Genomic DNA, 16,797 nt, shown 5'->3' with positions numbered 1-16,797 from the left:
CTAAAGGACAATCACAATGTTGGTAGGTAATTTTTCTACATATTGTCATATAAATAACCTGAAAATACTGTAGTTCATTAAGATTAAATCTTACTATAACCACTCTTACTAAAAAAAAATGGGGTAAGCACACTTATATTCTCATTTCAAGAGGTGTTCTGAGTAAATGATTTGTTTGTAACACTTTACAATATGGTTTGATTTGTTAACATTACATTAGTTAATGTATTAGACTAATAGCCTAACTAACATGAACTAACCATGATCAATACATTTGTTACTGTATTTATTAATCTTTGTTAATCTTAGTTAATAAAAATACAGCTGTTCATTGTTTGTATATGTTACTTCACAGTGCACATTAACTATGTAAACAAATAGAGAGCAATTTGAGCGCAAGACGTTCGTGTTGTTCTAAAGACAGTGAATGTGCGGCTCTCTCGCGCGCGCTCTGTCTCTCTCTCTCGCGCGCTCTCTCTCTCTCTCATGCGCGGTAATGTGGGTTTGGTTTGGAATGATTCGTAACATTTTTATAATTGTAACGAGTAACGATGCAGCACATAAAAAAAATATCGGAGTAAAAGTATTAAACTCATCGAAAATATGTACTGAAGTAAAAGTGGAAGTAGGAGAAAAAAATAATACTCTAGTAAAGTACAGATACTGCCTTTTAGTACTTAAGTACAGTAGTGAAGTAGTTCTACTTCGTTACTATACATCTCTGCTGTCAATCAACAATCTTAGGAGGGGCGTACACCGTGTAACGTCACACGGTCAGACGGCTCGATTTGAGACAGGGGAAAATATATAAGGAGATTAAAAAAAAACACTGGATGTATTTTTATCATTATAGGATGGTTGTGTACAGGCACTGCCAACACACATTTCCGTATAATCAACTTGTAAAAGTGCATGTACCATTCCATGACCCCTTTAAATATCCTTAAAAAGTAAAGTTATGAAACTTCTCTTTGCCCTCAGTCAATACGATTTGGCAGACAACAAATTATAGATTCATGACACCAAAGCTCGCCCTGTAGATCCACACAAGACGAATTACTACAGGACATCTGAGCCAGCGGCAAACGTCAGAAGGACTGGCCGAGGAAAGGCTGCTCTCGCTGGGGTTAATGAGCGCTGAGCGCCCGGTGATCACCTGGATCTCACAACTCCAAAAACACAAGATTATTATTTTTAAATAGGCGCTCTCTTTATAAATAAACCACAGATTTGAGCTTTAAACAACTACATTCTAACCTGAAAAAGTCTTAATACTACATTTTGTGACACAATAGTAGTATTTTTAAATTATGCAGGGTTTCTCATCATATCACTTTACCACGTGACAGCAGCAAGCAGGCTCCTGATTGGTTAACGCAGCGCGAATTGATGGCAAAGTTCAGATTTTTCAACTCGGGCGTCAGACGCAAATTCGCTTCAAATGCGTGAATGCACAAAAAACACCACTCGCACATAATGCGCGTATCGCGCTCAATTCCTGCGGCGCGATAGGTGCGTTTCGCACGGCGCGATGGACGCGATTCCACCTCATTCGCGTGTCCAGTTCGCGTGAATTGGACACGCGAATGAGGTGGAATCGCGTCCATTGCGCCGTGCGAAACGCGTCTATCACGCTGCAGGACCTCCAGACGCATGTAAACACGCCTTTCCATTGACTTAACATTGAAATCACTCGCTCCTGACGCTCTATTCGCGTTTGGTGTGAACGCAGCATTAAAGAGTTGGATTCTCATGCTAAACATGGCCAAAATGTAAAAAAAAATTATTAGTTGGACGCATGACTGAGTATTTCTGTGCCAAATACACTTTCGGAACGTTTTTCTTCAAGTATGGCCCTGTAAGACTTCATAAAGGGTGAAATTGCTTGTATTGGCACTTCTCCCGAATGAGCGCATGCGCACATCATCCCAAGCGAGAAACAGTGGATACAGTTTGTTTTCCTCTGAATAAGATTCAGGACAGCACTAGATAAATTACGCATTTTGTATGATCTCTTTAATTTAGTAAAAAATGTTCACATTTTCTCAGATTTCCACAAGCGGTTCACATACTTTCTTGCAACTGTATATTATATTAAATTTATATTATAATATTATATTTAAAAGAGAATATTAATTGTCTTTTAAACCAAATCTTAAATTTGTAGCAGCGTTTATCAAAAACTATGCCATTTTTTTAAAATAATTCTTATACTAATATAGTTCATAACGGTTGACGGTTCCCAGGCAACATTAATATAGGATGTGCACTGCCAGATTTCTGGCTTTTTGCTGCTTGACACTAAATCTGTCCTCATTCACTGTCATTGTATTGAACAGTGGAGCATGAACATTTGTTAAACATCTTTTGTGTTCCCCAGAACAAAGAAAATGGGTTTGGAGTGGCATGAGGGCGAGTAAATGATTGCATTTTCATCTCTTTAGAGTGACATATATGTTGCTTTAAATTAATTTATTGTGAAATGTGGTTTCTAGTCCGTGTTATATTGTTAACTAAACTCATTTGGAAGTGTTTGCATATGTCAGGTCGTGTAAAAATCACACCTCACATCAGAGATTCACTAAAGGGTTTTTTGATTTTCTCACCTTGCGCGGTGGATATATGAACCGCTGTGCAGTTCACCAGATTGAATTTATCTGCCTCTCGCCTGCTGAATGGCTTGTGAAGGCCAAACTAAATAAGAAAGTGTGAAATCTTGAATACACAGTGTAGCAGTATTAGTGAGAACTTATGTCTGAGAGCTCTGAAGAACACGTACACTCGAGTGTAAGTTTACATTGAAACGACCTGAAATAACCACTAAATACTGACCCAAATGTATATAAGTAGCACAATAGGGTCAAAAGGTCTTGCTGTAAAGCAGTTTAGATAGAGCTCTTAAAGGCACAGCAGCAAAAAACTATACATTTCTAAAGATCAAAGAGGTCCTCAAAAACAACCTCAAAAGAAAAAATTATATAAAATGTGTGAGATATGAGCCATTTAACCAGTACATAGATGGTTTTCTAAAGAACTACAGGATAAAATGTACTTCGTGGAAGTTAAAAGGTTCCTGTGACATCAGACTGTAAAAGGCTTTTTGGTGCTAAATAGAATGAGTGTGAACATTCATAAGCATCCCATCTAACAAAAATATGCCCCAAGTAAATTTTTCTAACGTTCCCATTAAGTTGTGAAAAAAACAAAACAAATATGAATGTTAAGGGAAAATTCCATGTCATTATTTTGCAACATTTATGGGAACATTACTTTTTTGTGTTCTCTGAAAATTCTGATAACTGTCCAACTAAAACATAGCAGGAATAAAACGTTCTGTGACCGATGTATAAATAACACTGTGACAATAAAATGATTTAATTTTTTGCTAACTGTTTGAGAAATTTATTAAAGACCAGAACCTTCTGAACAAACGTATTATTAACATTACTGTTGTAACTGCCAGTTGCCACAACGTTAACTGAAGTTCTGAGAACGGTCTTTGTTAGCTTTGAGTGTGGGATCTTTTAGAGGCTCAAATTATTTCCAGCTTAATATGCAGAAAAACGTAACACCGTGTCACGGATCTGTTTGTTTCAGAATCCCGACGAGCCCACCACAGCAACACTGCCTCAACAAATGGTATGAGTTTGGGGGCGGGCTATCTGTTTGACTGACCAATGAAAGATGGGAGGAGTGATCCTTAAACTTATATGGTGACAAGTGATGCAAAGATTACACGCTTCAACTTTACAGAAAAGACATTAAAAGGTGTGTGTGTGTGTGTGTGTGTGTGTGTGTGTGTGTGTGTGTGTGTGTGTGTGTGTGTGTGTGTGTGTGTGTGTGTGTGTGTGAGAGAGAGAGAGAGAGAGAGACAGCGATTCCAGACAGACCACCCCACTGCCTAGTTTGAGGGGGTCTGTGGTCTCATTTCTCATTTCCTTCTGTTCTAATTTCTCTCTCACACACACACACATCGCAGCCGTGGAGTGTTTCTAACTGTGAAGCATCAGTAGCTAATGTTATGTTGGTCGTCACCATGGCAGCATGATATTCATCAAACCAGGAGCGCCACTGAGCTGCAGTGTGACGAAAACTTTATTCACACTTATAAATAAATGAATATAACAGTATTATATAACAGAATACTAAACTAAAAGTTGTACTGTAATGTAAAACATTTGACCGTAAGATGTTTGCTCAGTTAACTAATGCCTACTGATGTTTTTGCTGCCATTTTTCCTCCAAAACAATGTCATTTCCTGGTGGATGGTGAATAATCTTACTTACCCCAACACAAAGTTACTTAGCTCAAGCGTTTGTTATATTTCATTCGGGGTTCAAGCTCGTAGCACTGAAGGTCAATATTCTTCACTAAAAGTGATCGTGCAGACCAAACCGTAAGTTGTAGAGCAGTGTTGCCAAGTCTGTGGTTTTCTAGCGGAATTAGGCTACTAATTTGTTGATTTGTTGATACCACTGTAAGTACGATTTAGGCACTCCAACACCCCCAAAACACCCCCAGACAGTTACTTTTGTTGCAGAGACCTGGCAACTCTGTTGTAGAGCCTTTAAACTTCAGTAAGGCTAGACCTGCCAGTGGCGCTACAGAGATCAAAAGTACGAAATCGCTCATAACTCCTAAACCGTTTTTTTTGCTGACTTAAAGGGGTGATGAATTGAGAAATAAACTTTCCCTTGAGCCTTTGATATATAAAAGTTAATTGTGATATAAGAATATCCTGTAAGTTTCAGAGCTGAAAACATCCTTGACACCAGGCCCAGAAAACGAGAGATCTCACAATATGTCGACCACTGACGTAGTAGGATGCAGAAGCACTGCCTCAAGCCCACCCACCAACTCGTGGAGCTAAACAGGTCGCGCTACTGAGCAATAAACATGCGGTTCCATCTCACGTGCGTAAAGACATTGCTTTTGTTCGCTTCATTTCACAGCGGAATCGATTGTAAACAAGATACAGGTCGAGACTGGATTTGCAGACATATTGAGATTAAAACACAATGCTGGGCCTTCTATATTGGATCCGACAGGAACGGTACGAAACACTTATGTGAATAAAACATGTTTTTATATGTGTTAGTATTGCATTGTTACAGATCGTTTGATATCTATTGATTACACACCTTAGCACGTGGTCACAGGCTGGAGAAGGTGTTATTGGTTCATTCGCGATCAGACTCGGACTTGTAACGCCAGCTCGCAAAGCCCAAAGTCCCAGGGCTATGTGTTTTTCAGACGGACTATCACCTTTCTTGCGCACGCGCGCGTGTGTGTGTGTGTACAGTTCGCGGTTTTATTCAAATGATACAAAAATAACATTCCAATCAATCACGGGTGGATGAGAGATAAATCATTGTGTTTGTTTGATAAAGATATTTTTCGAGCCCTGTGAGCGTTTCTCCAGACGCTTTCAAAACAATCCTCACGTGTACTGATAGGGGAGCGGAAACTCATTAAATATGCAAATCTTATCCAATCCTAGCCGTGGGCGTCTACTTCCAAGTCTTCAGTGCGGCACGCCCATCAAAACCAAGCGTTTTTCAGAGAGCCTCAAAACCAAGGCAGAAAATAGCCTATTTCTTATTCATTATGATGTTTCTGAATGCAAAAACCACGCCAACGTCATAAGTTGATCTCAGACAACAGTAGAAAACAAAAAAAGCCAGTTCATGACCCCTTTAAGTGTCCTTGTAATCCTTGGCTTAGTACGAACAAAATACACATCTCAGATTCAATTGTCGCCCTGGCAAAATTTTCGATTCGTTTTTTTTTTTTTTTAATACCTACTTTTGTGAACTAGCCCTAGTTTCTCGTTCAATCAGAACCAACCCAGTGCAGCAAAGGTCTCTGGAGCCTGATTGTCAGTAATTATCAAAAAAAGGTCAAAATTTCGATTCATATCCACAACAGGACTCCGAAACGTTCAAAGTAGGCATGGCCACTTTTACTAAAACGGCTCTTACTCTTGAACGGAATTAGATAATTTTACCAAATTTGGTACACCTATGAATGGACTCAGTCTGTGACCGCATGAAAAAGGACACGGCAACTGGCCACTTGGTGGCGCTATGAAATGATAAACATGAAAGTGACTATAACTATGCAACAACTAGTCAGATTGACTTGAAAACTGGCATGTGGAGTCTTTGTCCAAGGTGACATGACAGTGTATGAGGACTGTTCACGTATCTCGAAAAACACGGCTGTCGCTGGCCAATGATGTTTGAGCACCTATCAGACAAGGTTAAAGGAGGGCGAATGGAACGAAACTTGGTGGGCCTGTTTGGCTCATTGTTCTAGTAGGGCTGAGACAAAAAATTAATTCTGGATCGATTCAGAGATTTTCTGAATGCCTCGCAATTCTCTCTCTAATCGATTCTGAGTTTGGTTTTAACAGCAGATGGCACTGCGTGCTTTAGATACAGCTGTACTCTTCTTGCTTCCAGCTCCTTACACACACCACCTTCTATAAAATAATAATTCATAAAGTTCGAAAAGGTTAAAGCGAATTACAAGGGTGTTTGGCTGTTTACATTAATCTCGCACCATAGAAGCATTCTGACGACTCAGCCAAACACACACGCGCTCTTCTTCATGAGCATGCGGTTAAAAACTAACTTAGAGCGTCATTTGCTGTTAAAAACTAATCTCAGAATCGATTTGAGAGAGAATCGCGATTCATTCGGAAAATCTCAGGATCGAGTGATGCACCGGTGTATTGTGCCAGCCCTAGAGGCCAGTGAGAAATTTGAAAGAAATCAGCCACCTGTGGCGCCATTGCGTTTTTCAGGTGCGTAAATTATTGTATATTAAACAATATTTTACACATGCACACAATATTCCTACCGTATCACAGAACTCCTCATTTTTTTTTCGCTAAACCTCGATAAAATCACTGCAGCACTGCAGTCAAAAAGATATTTTTTTAAATGTTGAACTTTGGCATTTGGATAGCTATAACAGGGTCATTTAGAAAATTGGTGCAGCCATGTGTACACACAAGCCTATCATTCCTAAACGAAAACTCAGAACGACATATGATTATAAAGAAGTATGCAAACTTTTATGGAGATCAGGACATAGGTGGCACTATAAAAGTTGTAAAGTAAAAAAAGGGTGTAACGATATTCAACCCGAACCGAAAAACCGGGATACACAACCCACGGTTCGAACCGCAATCCTCTCATGTCGAACCGACCGCGCCCCGCCCCGCCCCGCCCCGCCCCGCCCCCTGCTGTCCCAGCCCAGCTCTCACTTCACCTTATGCCACGACATTATTTTTTTTTTCTTCCTTGACATTAGATTAAACAGTAATTAGTACACTTTTAACAACTAATAAGAGCCGTATTTGTACTAAATATTACCATTATAATATTCTTTACTAAGTATACACTAACTTTTGTCTTTCAAGTGCATGTCACGTCACTTGGGTGATCGCTCAAGTTGCAGCATGGTGGAAGGACAAAGAGCCAGTTCCCCCATTTAGCCAGGTAGGCAAAATGCTACCTTAGTTGGAGTCCCAGCAACATCGTCATTTTCGTAGCTTGTTACAAAATAAAAAAATCTCTCTCACCTCAGAAAACCACTTTCCTGTCTCGTCAGCCGACTGTGCTCGTAGCGCTAGTATAACCGTAATAGAGAAACTACGAGCATGAAACGTTACGATGTCAATTTGTAAAAAAGTAAAGTACCAATAAATCACGTAACTGGTTCGATGTGTTAGCTGGGAAGGCATGCAGGTATGATGTGCATTCTGTTTATCAGGAGCAGTTTTCATGTTTCATTAACCGTTCATTGTGTATTCGCCATGGTAACTGTTGTTTCCATAACCACAAAATGCCACTTTAATCTTCACTTTGTTATTTTGTTTATTTTTAAATTGGTGTGGTGGCTACTTTATAGTATTAACAAAAACTGCTATTTAATATCTTTAACTTATAGGCCTATTTATTCATCAGTTTTAGTCATATTCATACAATGTATGCGTTTGTTAAGTAGGCTACAGTGGGACATTACTTGTGTGTGTCATCAATTTTTATGAAATAAATGTGCTTTTTTTTTTTTTACATTATGGTAAATGGTCAAATGAGCAGGGCTAGATTATTTCTGACTAGTCTACAGTGCAGACATTTATTTCATTTTAGTTTACTCAGGTATGCTAACTGCTCTAAAGAAAACGTCAAGCCAATGTATAAAGTTAAATTATTGCTGTTGTTAAAAGTGAATCTAGTGTTATTACTGCTGGTGCCCGCCATGAACCATGACTCCACAGCAAACAGAACCGAACCGTGGCTCCAAAACCGTGACATGAACCCAACTTTGGCATAAGTGTATCGTTACACCCCTAATATATATATATATATATATATATATCCTTAGAAATTACCTGTATTGGCTTTAAATGTTTTTTTCCATCTCTGATGTAGATGGTTACAGGCTTGCTAAATAGAACATAAGAATACCATATGCACGTGCTTAAAGGTCTTGAAAGCACTTTAACACTGTTATCTGCAGTTTATTATTATTAATGTTATATTTATATTACAATATTAGAAAACAGTGAAGAAACACCTGGAGTACTGCATAACATTAGTGGCCCCATAAAGAGTAAAGAACTGAAAAATTACAGTATATAAACAATTACTCAAGACCAGAGAGAGAGCTTTGATTAGAGCTTCATTATTCGTCTCACTCATTTCTCTGCTCTTTTCATCTCTCTGGCCTCTCTTTTCATCCTTCATTCCTTTCCTGATCTCTCTCTCTCTTTTCATCCCGTTCTCCATCCATTCCCCTTTCACACACTCTGCATTTGTCTTGCGTTTCTTTCTGCTAAATGCCGTCTGGCATGTCAAATTATTGCCAGCAGTTTAGCAACGGAGCAAAGCTTCAGCTGAACACCCACAAACACATTCAGAGTGTGTATACTATGCCTGCACTGCAACAAGCTATGTGAGAACAACTAAAACACTCCCATTCTAATCAGTGATATTGTCTGTCTACACTGCAAGCGCTAGCATAAAACAACATGACACCATAATCAACAGATCCCTCTGAACTACAACTGCGTGATGAATCATGATGAATATCCAAATGTCTGCTAGCACACTACACTCTTGGTTCAAAGCTTTGGCCTGTAATGATAAGAACTTAACATTTTTCTATTCCACAAAAGGTTCTTTGTAATGGAAAAGGTTCTTTAGATTATTAAAGAATACAAATTCTTCTTTTAAGAAGTGCTCACTGAAAGGTCACTTTTTGCTGGGTTATTTTTTTGCTGGTTTCTGCTTGTTGAGTCATTTTGTTGGGTTATTTTCAAAGTGTTGGGTAGTTTTGTGTGTATAACCCACTGCTGGGTTAAATTTCACTGACAGTAGAAATGACGCACCCCTCATAAACTACCCAGCCTGCTGGGTTATAGCCAACTGCTGGTTTGCCAAACTGGAATAATCTGGATTGGTAACGGTCATTTGGTCTTCTGTCCTGAGAGGAAACCTCCTGAGGTGATTTTCCTGAATAACTTTAAGGTTTGTACACACTTGTGTATGAAATAATTAAAATAATAAAATCAGTTACCACTGCTGTACTTACGGTGTGAACATCTCATGCTGACAGAACTCTAGGACAGAAACGCACGGAGGCCCCACCTCGCAAATTACAGGTTTTAAAGGATCTGCTGCTAACATCTTGGTGCCAGATACCACAGCACACCTTCAGGGTTCTAGTGGAGTCCATGCCTCGACGGGTCAGGGCTGTTTTGGCAGCAAAATGGGGACACACACTATATTAGGAAGGTGGTCATAATGTTATGCCTGATCGGTGTACACAATTAAATAATTTATATAGCCCAAATAAAATATATAAATTGCATTTGCTGTAAGGAAATGGAAATAACCATTAATAGAGTCCAACATTTAGTCAATATAAGCAGAATTTGTGTAAAAATAAGCCATTTGGCAACTTGCTGGGTTGCCAAATGGGTTGTTTTTAAAGCCGCCATTTTAGAGTGATGGCACAGAAATGGTTCTTCTGCGAAATCCCATTTTTGGAACCTTTATCTTTAAGAGTATTGCAGAAGACAGGAGCTAAAGTTCTAAATAGAACCTTTTTATAAGATTCCAATGCTGTGAAAGTGCTGTATAGAACCGAAGAACCTTTTTAATAATAGTTTATTTTCATTAACATACACTCTAAAAAATGCTAGGTTAAAAACAACCCAAGTTGGGTTGAAAATGGACTAACCCAGCAATTGGGTTGTTTTAAGCAAACATTTAACCCAACCACTGGGTTAAAACGACCCATTCACTGGGTTAAAACAACCCAATTGCTGGGTTAGTCCATTTTCAACCCAACTTGGGTTGTTTTTAACCCAGCATTTTTTAGAGTGCATGTTTTTTTATATATATATTATTTATTAATATTGTGCTTTTTACCCCTACATGGTCTTTTTATGCCTACAAAAACTGTTGACTTTGTTAGGGTTTTCCATAAATAAATAAAAAACATAATTGGTAGGAAACAGTGACAATTTGAAAGTTAAAGTTTTTGATGTGTTGATGATCTGTGCGGTTTGATATTTGAGCACCAGAAACTCAAAGTGCTTTGAAAGGATTTTTTGACAGTTACAAATAAAAAAATTAAAAAAACTCCAACACAGAACCATTTGAGCATCACAACGGCATGGTTCCAATTCTAAATAGATCTTTTTTTCTAGAGTATAACATCAAGATCATATTGTCTATGCGTCCACTTGAGTCTTGTCTCGTCATGTCATGTGTGTGTATGTTTGACAGCTTTGACCACAGGAGATTCTAACCTTTCAGTCACCCTCTGTGGCCACACACACATAAACAAACACACACACACACACACACACACGCACACACACACACACACACAGTCTGTGGGAAATGCCCTTCGTCTGAGGACAGTACAGGCACACACACGTACAGATGCACCATCTGACACACACCCATATTCATTCACCTATTCAGAGTCATTGCCCTGGATGCTTACATGACTGTAATTGTGTAAAGCATCATGTAAATGCATGTAATGATGTTTTAAAGTTATAATTAAGGCTAATTAAACCGATATAATGATCTGTGTGTGATGCTTCCAGCTGTGACGTTAACACGCGATATTAAACGATTTTACTGTATGACTGTTGATGGATTATGTATAGAATGAACTAAGAGCTTCATGACAGTGTTTGCATATTTAAAGTGATAGTTCACCCAAAAATGTATGTTTTGTCATCATTTACTCATCATCATGTCGATCAAAACCAGTGTAACTTTCTTTATTCCAGTGTAGTTATCATTAACCAAAACTAAACCCATAAAAATGTCATTACTTGAAATAAGATAAACACATTAACTGAAATAAAAGTAAACTTGCAAAGGCAACATCTCATTTTCAGCAAGTTTAAAGGGATAGTTCACCCAAAAAAGAAAATTCTGTCATCATTTACTCACCCTCAAGTTGTTCCAAACCTGTATGAGTTTCTTTGTTCTGCTGAACACAAAAGAAGATATTTTGAAGATTTTTTTGTAACAAAGCAGAGAGAGAAACCATTGACTACTAGGGTTAGTAATATCGTTTAAAATTTAATTATCAATAAAACTGTGTGTGATTATCACGATTTTGAAAACTCGCTTGGTAAATCCTGTCCAGTCAGTGTCAGTCTGGTGCAGGCGCAGCGCGCAACGCTATTTTTTGTAGGGATGCACCGGTTGACCGGCCAAAAAACGGTTTTCTGTATTTTTCTGCCGATTTATCCGGAAGTGCACCCGCGTGCACATACGCCTTTATTGCAATCATTCGCGAACATGTCACTTGTGTGTTAAAAACGGAAACTGGAGAACTGAGGGAAGAGACGAGATACACTGAAGGGAATGAACAGCCGCTTTCCTGCGCGAGCTGAAGTTGCGCAAGCTTACCTCTCCGCGCCTGCACAAGCGTAGATAGTGAGCGTTTGTTCAGCTCAGCTTCTCACGTGTTGGATCGGATGAGAGCGAAACAGACTAACTCGTGAAAAAGCCGAAATACTTCTTTTGTAGCCTAAAGAAGAACATGCATGCACTTTAGAAATGAAGTTCTGTTCTGTACTGTAGCCTATAGGATGATCATTTTTATTTGGTAACACTTTAGAATAATGGTCATTAGTTAACATTAGTTAACTACATTAGTTAACATTAACTAATAATGAACTGCACTTATAAAGCGTTTATTAATCATGATTCATGATTGAATCATGATTCGGATCGCGTGTCAAACCGCCAAACTGCTGAAATTTGGCGATCCAAACTGCTGAATCGGCTCACTGATTCATAACGCTTCCAAGCTTCATGAGGCCGTGTTTTGAAATCGTCATCACTATATAAGTCGTTATTTAGGGTTTTTTTGCGCACAAAAACTATTCTCGTCACTCCATAAAGTTATTGTAGAACCACTGTAGTGAGATGGACTTTGTAACGACGTCTTTAGTACCTTTTAAGGGTCTTGAGAGTGAACCGTGCATTGAGCCAATGGAGGACTTTCAGAGCCATCAGATTACAACTAAAATATCTTCATTTGTGTTCTGAAGATGAACGGAGGTCTGACGGGTGTCGAACGACATGAGGGTAAGTAATAAATGACAGAATTTTTATTTTTGGGTGAACCAGCCCTTTAATGTTAATTTCAACATTTACTAATGAGAGAAAACTGCATTATTAAAATCTTGTTAACATTAGTTAATGCACTATGAACTAACATGAACAAACCATGAACATCTGTATTTATATTAACTAACGTTAACAAAGATGAACAAATACAGTAACAAATGTACTGCTCATAGTTAGTTCATGTTAGTTAATGTTAGTTAATACATTAACTAATGTTAACTAATGACCATTATTCTAAAGTGTTACCTTTTATTTTACCTTAAAATTACATTGACTTACTTTGATTTAAAAAGCACCTGCTGTAGCATCTTAGTTTTTTTCGTTGCACTAAACATTATTTGATTTAACATTTTGGAACAATTTTATACTTTGGTTTTATTTAATTTCACTGGTAAAGACTTTTTTTCTTTACACTGAATTTAAAAACAAATGCTGATTTAAGTAACATCTTTGTTTGGATTGCAGAATATGCAGTTGTTGCCTTTAATTTCACCTTTCAGCCTTTAATTTCCAATTAAATTTCCTATTAATTTCAGATTGCGGACTTGTTTTCATTAGCCAAAAGCCAATTTAGCCTGTTAAATACCAAATAAACATCTTGTTCATGTATACTTTCATTATTTTATTGTGTAAAAAAAAAAAAATCCGAAATCGGTATCGGACAGTTTTCTTGAAAAAAATCGGTATCGGAATTGGCCATGTAAAATCATGATCGGTGCATCACTAATTTTTTGAATGAAAAGAAATTGCAGATGGCAGTAACAGCGCCTGGAGATTGTTCAGCCTTCTAAAAGGACCAAATCTGAGGTGTGGTCATATTTTGGCTTTTACAAAAGTCCTGAGGAAACTTAATCGAGTATGGTCACCCTGTCTGTAGAACATGCCAGAAGAAAGTCGCTGTAATAGAGGGAAACACATCTGCGAACGCAAGGCAAGTGGACTTTGACCTCAATACCAAAACTACGTCTGGGAAATAATAACGTGAAGTTTGAGCCAAAGACGAATGAACAAGCTCAGACAAGACTAGGGTGACATTAATGGGATAATAATCAGGGCTTGACATTTGCGGGTGTATTTCGGCTGTGGCGTGTAACACAGTCACTCACACTAGCCACTTTGGCGGTTGAACTTATAGTCTTCTCAAAAGCCATCTGTTATCATCGCATTGCACATTATAACCAATCACACGTGTTTCTATTGAGTTTATGAACGCAATGTCTAATAAATCAGAGGCGTTCAGATTAGCCGGAGTTTTGTTCAGAGCGCGCGTCGCTCTCACACGCTCAAATCTGCACTCAAAGCAGAGATGAACGTGCGATGTACGGAGGAGATTCATTCATCATACAGTGGTCGACTGTTTTTGTTCTATTTCAGCAGCAAAAATAGTTGCAAACAAACACAGCAGAACCACAGCGCATCTGATATGACTGGCATAAAGTTGGCTTGACGTTCGAGATTCGCAAATTTAGGGACCGTCTCTAAAGTTACATATAACATTACAATACACGTTTATAACTTTAATAGCATTTGAAGAGAATGACTTAAAGTGTTCATCTAGATGGCAGACATTTTGATATTTAATCAAATAAACTATCAAATCATATGAAAATATGGATATGCATTATTTCACTAGGATACGGTTTGGGCTCTTACACACAATATGCTGATTTAAATGCGTCATAGCTGATAGAACACTGATGAGAATATTGCTTGAGAATATATTTAAAGAGATAATATTAGAGATTATATTTACACCAAATTATTATTATTTATGCATTATGCATTGCTATTGACGATGGAAATTATAAGGAAGGAAATCCCACAGAATAGAATCTAGCTTAAAAAAGTGCATAGAGCTGCTTGATTTATTTGTTGTTTGTTGATTTTCAAATATAAAACTTGTTGAAATGTTTTAAGTGTGTGCATCTGTTCTTTTTGAACACTTTCATCTCATTTGAACAAAACCGTGATAATATTGATAACCGTGATAATTTGGGTCACTATAATCGTGATGTTAAATTTCCATACCGTTTCATCCCTATAGTATTTTTTCCCTACTATGGTAGTCAATGGTTGCTCTCTCTGCTTGGTTACAAACATTCTTCAAAATATCTTCTTTTGTGTTCAGCAGAACAAAGAAACTCATACAGGTTTGGAACAACAACTTGGTGAACTATCCCTTTAAGTTGAAGTACTGAAATAACAAGAAAAAAAAACTCCTCATAAAAAAATAACAACAAATGTCAAAAACACAGTTTGTCACAAAAATTGTAACTAAAATTTAAAATGAGTTGGCTGATGTAAAATGTGAAAATGGTCCAACAAAGATGTTCTTAATAAAAGGAAAGTTAACCCAAAAATGTTTTTGGACCCCATTGACTTTCACTGTATGGACGACAGTTCTTCAAAATGTCTTTTAAACATCATACAGGTTTGGAATAGGGATAGGCATTTCAAGGAAAAATTATTATGGGAATTATTCGATTATTATTCGAAAATCGCAACTCCTCCCCCGCATGCACACATGTATAGACTACACACATATAAATAGAGAGCAAGAGGGAGAGAGACCATTCACACTTGCAATCTGTATGATAAACTGTTTAATGCATTAGGGAATAGGCTATATCAACTCAAACCATATAATTATTGTAACATGCTGAAACGTATGACCGTAACCGTAACATGCCACAAGTCTACAGTGTGTGTGTGAGACAATGTGTTCTTCTTCTGTTGCCTTGGAGTTTTTACACTGGCAGTTTAGTTCAAAATGGGGCATGGTTCGAATGAAAAATTGCTAATGTGCCGCGATTCACGTGAATGTGAAAGCAACACTCGGGTGCGCACTTGCTCAGGAAGAAAAGTAACCAGCGCATGCGTTTTAGCCGATTACAATGTCATTAGTTCAATAACATACATGTAAGCGGTGATAGTGTTGATGATTTACCTTAGATACGAGCGAGCCTGCAGTGTATCCGCGCATACGCATCTCCACCACAAACATGGGGATTTTTTTTTTGACGATAAATCGCACAAACTATTCGATATTCTATAATTAAATCAACTAATCGAATATTCGAAAATTGCGACCCATCCCTAGAATGACATGAAAGTGAGTAAAGCAAATTTTATTTTAGGGTGAACTATCCCTTTAAGCACACCACACATGTTCTCACACAGTGAAAAACACATCGCAGAGCAAAGAGGACACTGACAACGCACTGACAGACAGGACAGGTTACTTTAGAAATGTAAACAATAAATACCTATTAGTGGCTCTTTAATGTGTGATGACAGATGGCTGTAGCGCCTCAGTTAAAGCTGCTCGTGAACCAATCATCTCTTCCTTCTAGTTCATTTATAGTATCAAATAAACATGAATGAACTAACTTCAGAAGGAATGTTGTTTCAACCGAAAAGACGTCAATACACACCATTTTTCAAGTTCAAATCCACCGACAAAATGGCGGATTCGGCAGATAGCAGATTATGATTGGTCAGATCGCCTGTCAATCAAACTGCCGGCGAAGGGTGAATTAATACATAATTTTATTTCTAACACTCAGTACTTGAGGTGATAGAGTTTCATTAAAACACAATTTAACTTGCTCAGTAAAATTCTCTGCAGTCTTATTTTAGTATTAGTTACATACTGTTATGGTATTTAGCGTGTTGATAGCATGTTCATGACTCTAGAGCAGTGGAGACGTGTTCTCTGGAGCGACCAATCACGCTTCTCTGTCTGGCAATCCGATGGACGAGTCTGGGTTTGGCGGTTGCCAGGAGAACGGTACTTGCCTGACTGCATTGTGCCAAGTGTAAAGTTTGGTGGAGGGGGGGTTATGGTGTGGGGGTTGTTTTTCATGGGTTGGGCTTGGCCCCTTAGTTCCAGTGAAAGGAACTCTTAATCCTTCAGCATACCAAGACATTTTGGACAATTTCATGCTCCCAAATTTGTGGGAACAGTTTGGGGACGGCCCCTTCCTGTTCCAACATGACAGGAGGAACTTGACTGGCCTGCACAGAGTCCTGACCTCATCCCGATTGAACACCTTTGGGATGAATTAGAGTGGAGACTGAGAGCCAGGCCTTCTCGTCCAACATCAGTGCCTG

This window comes from Gobio gobio, assembly GCF_949357685.1.
Source record: "Gobio gobio genome assembly, chromosome: 14".
Lineage (NCBI taxonomy): Eukaryota > Metazoa > Chordata > Actinopteri > Cypriniformes > Gobionidae > Gobio > Gobio gobio.
This window is presented reverse-complemented; position numbering follows the sequence as displayed.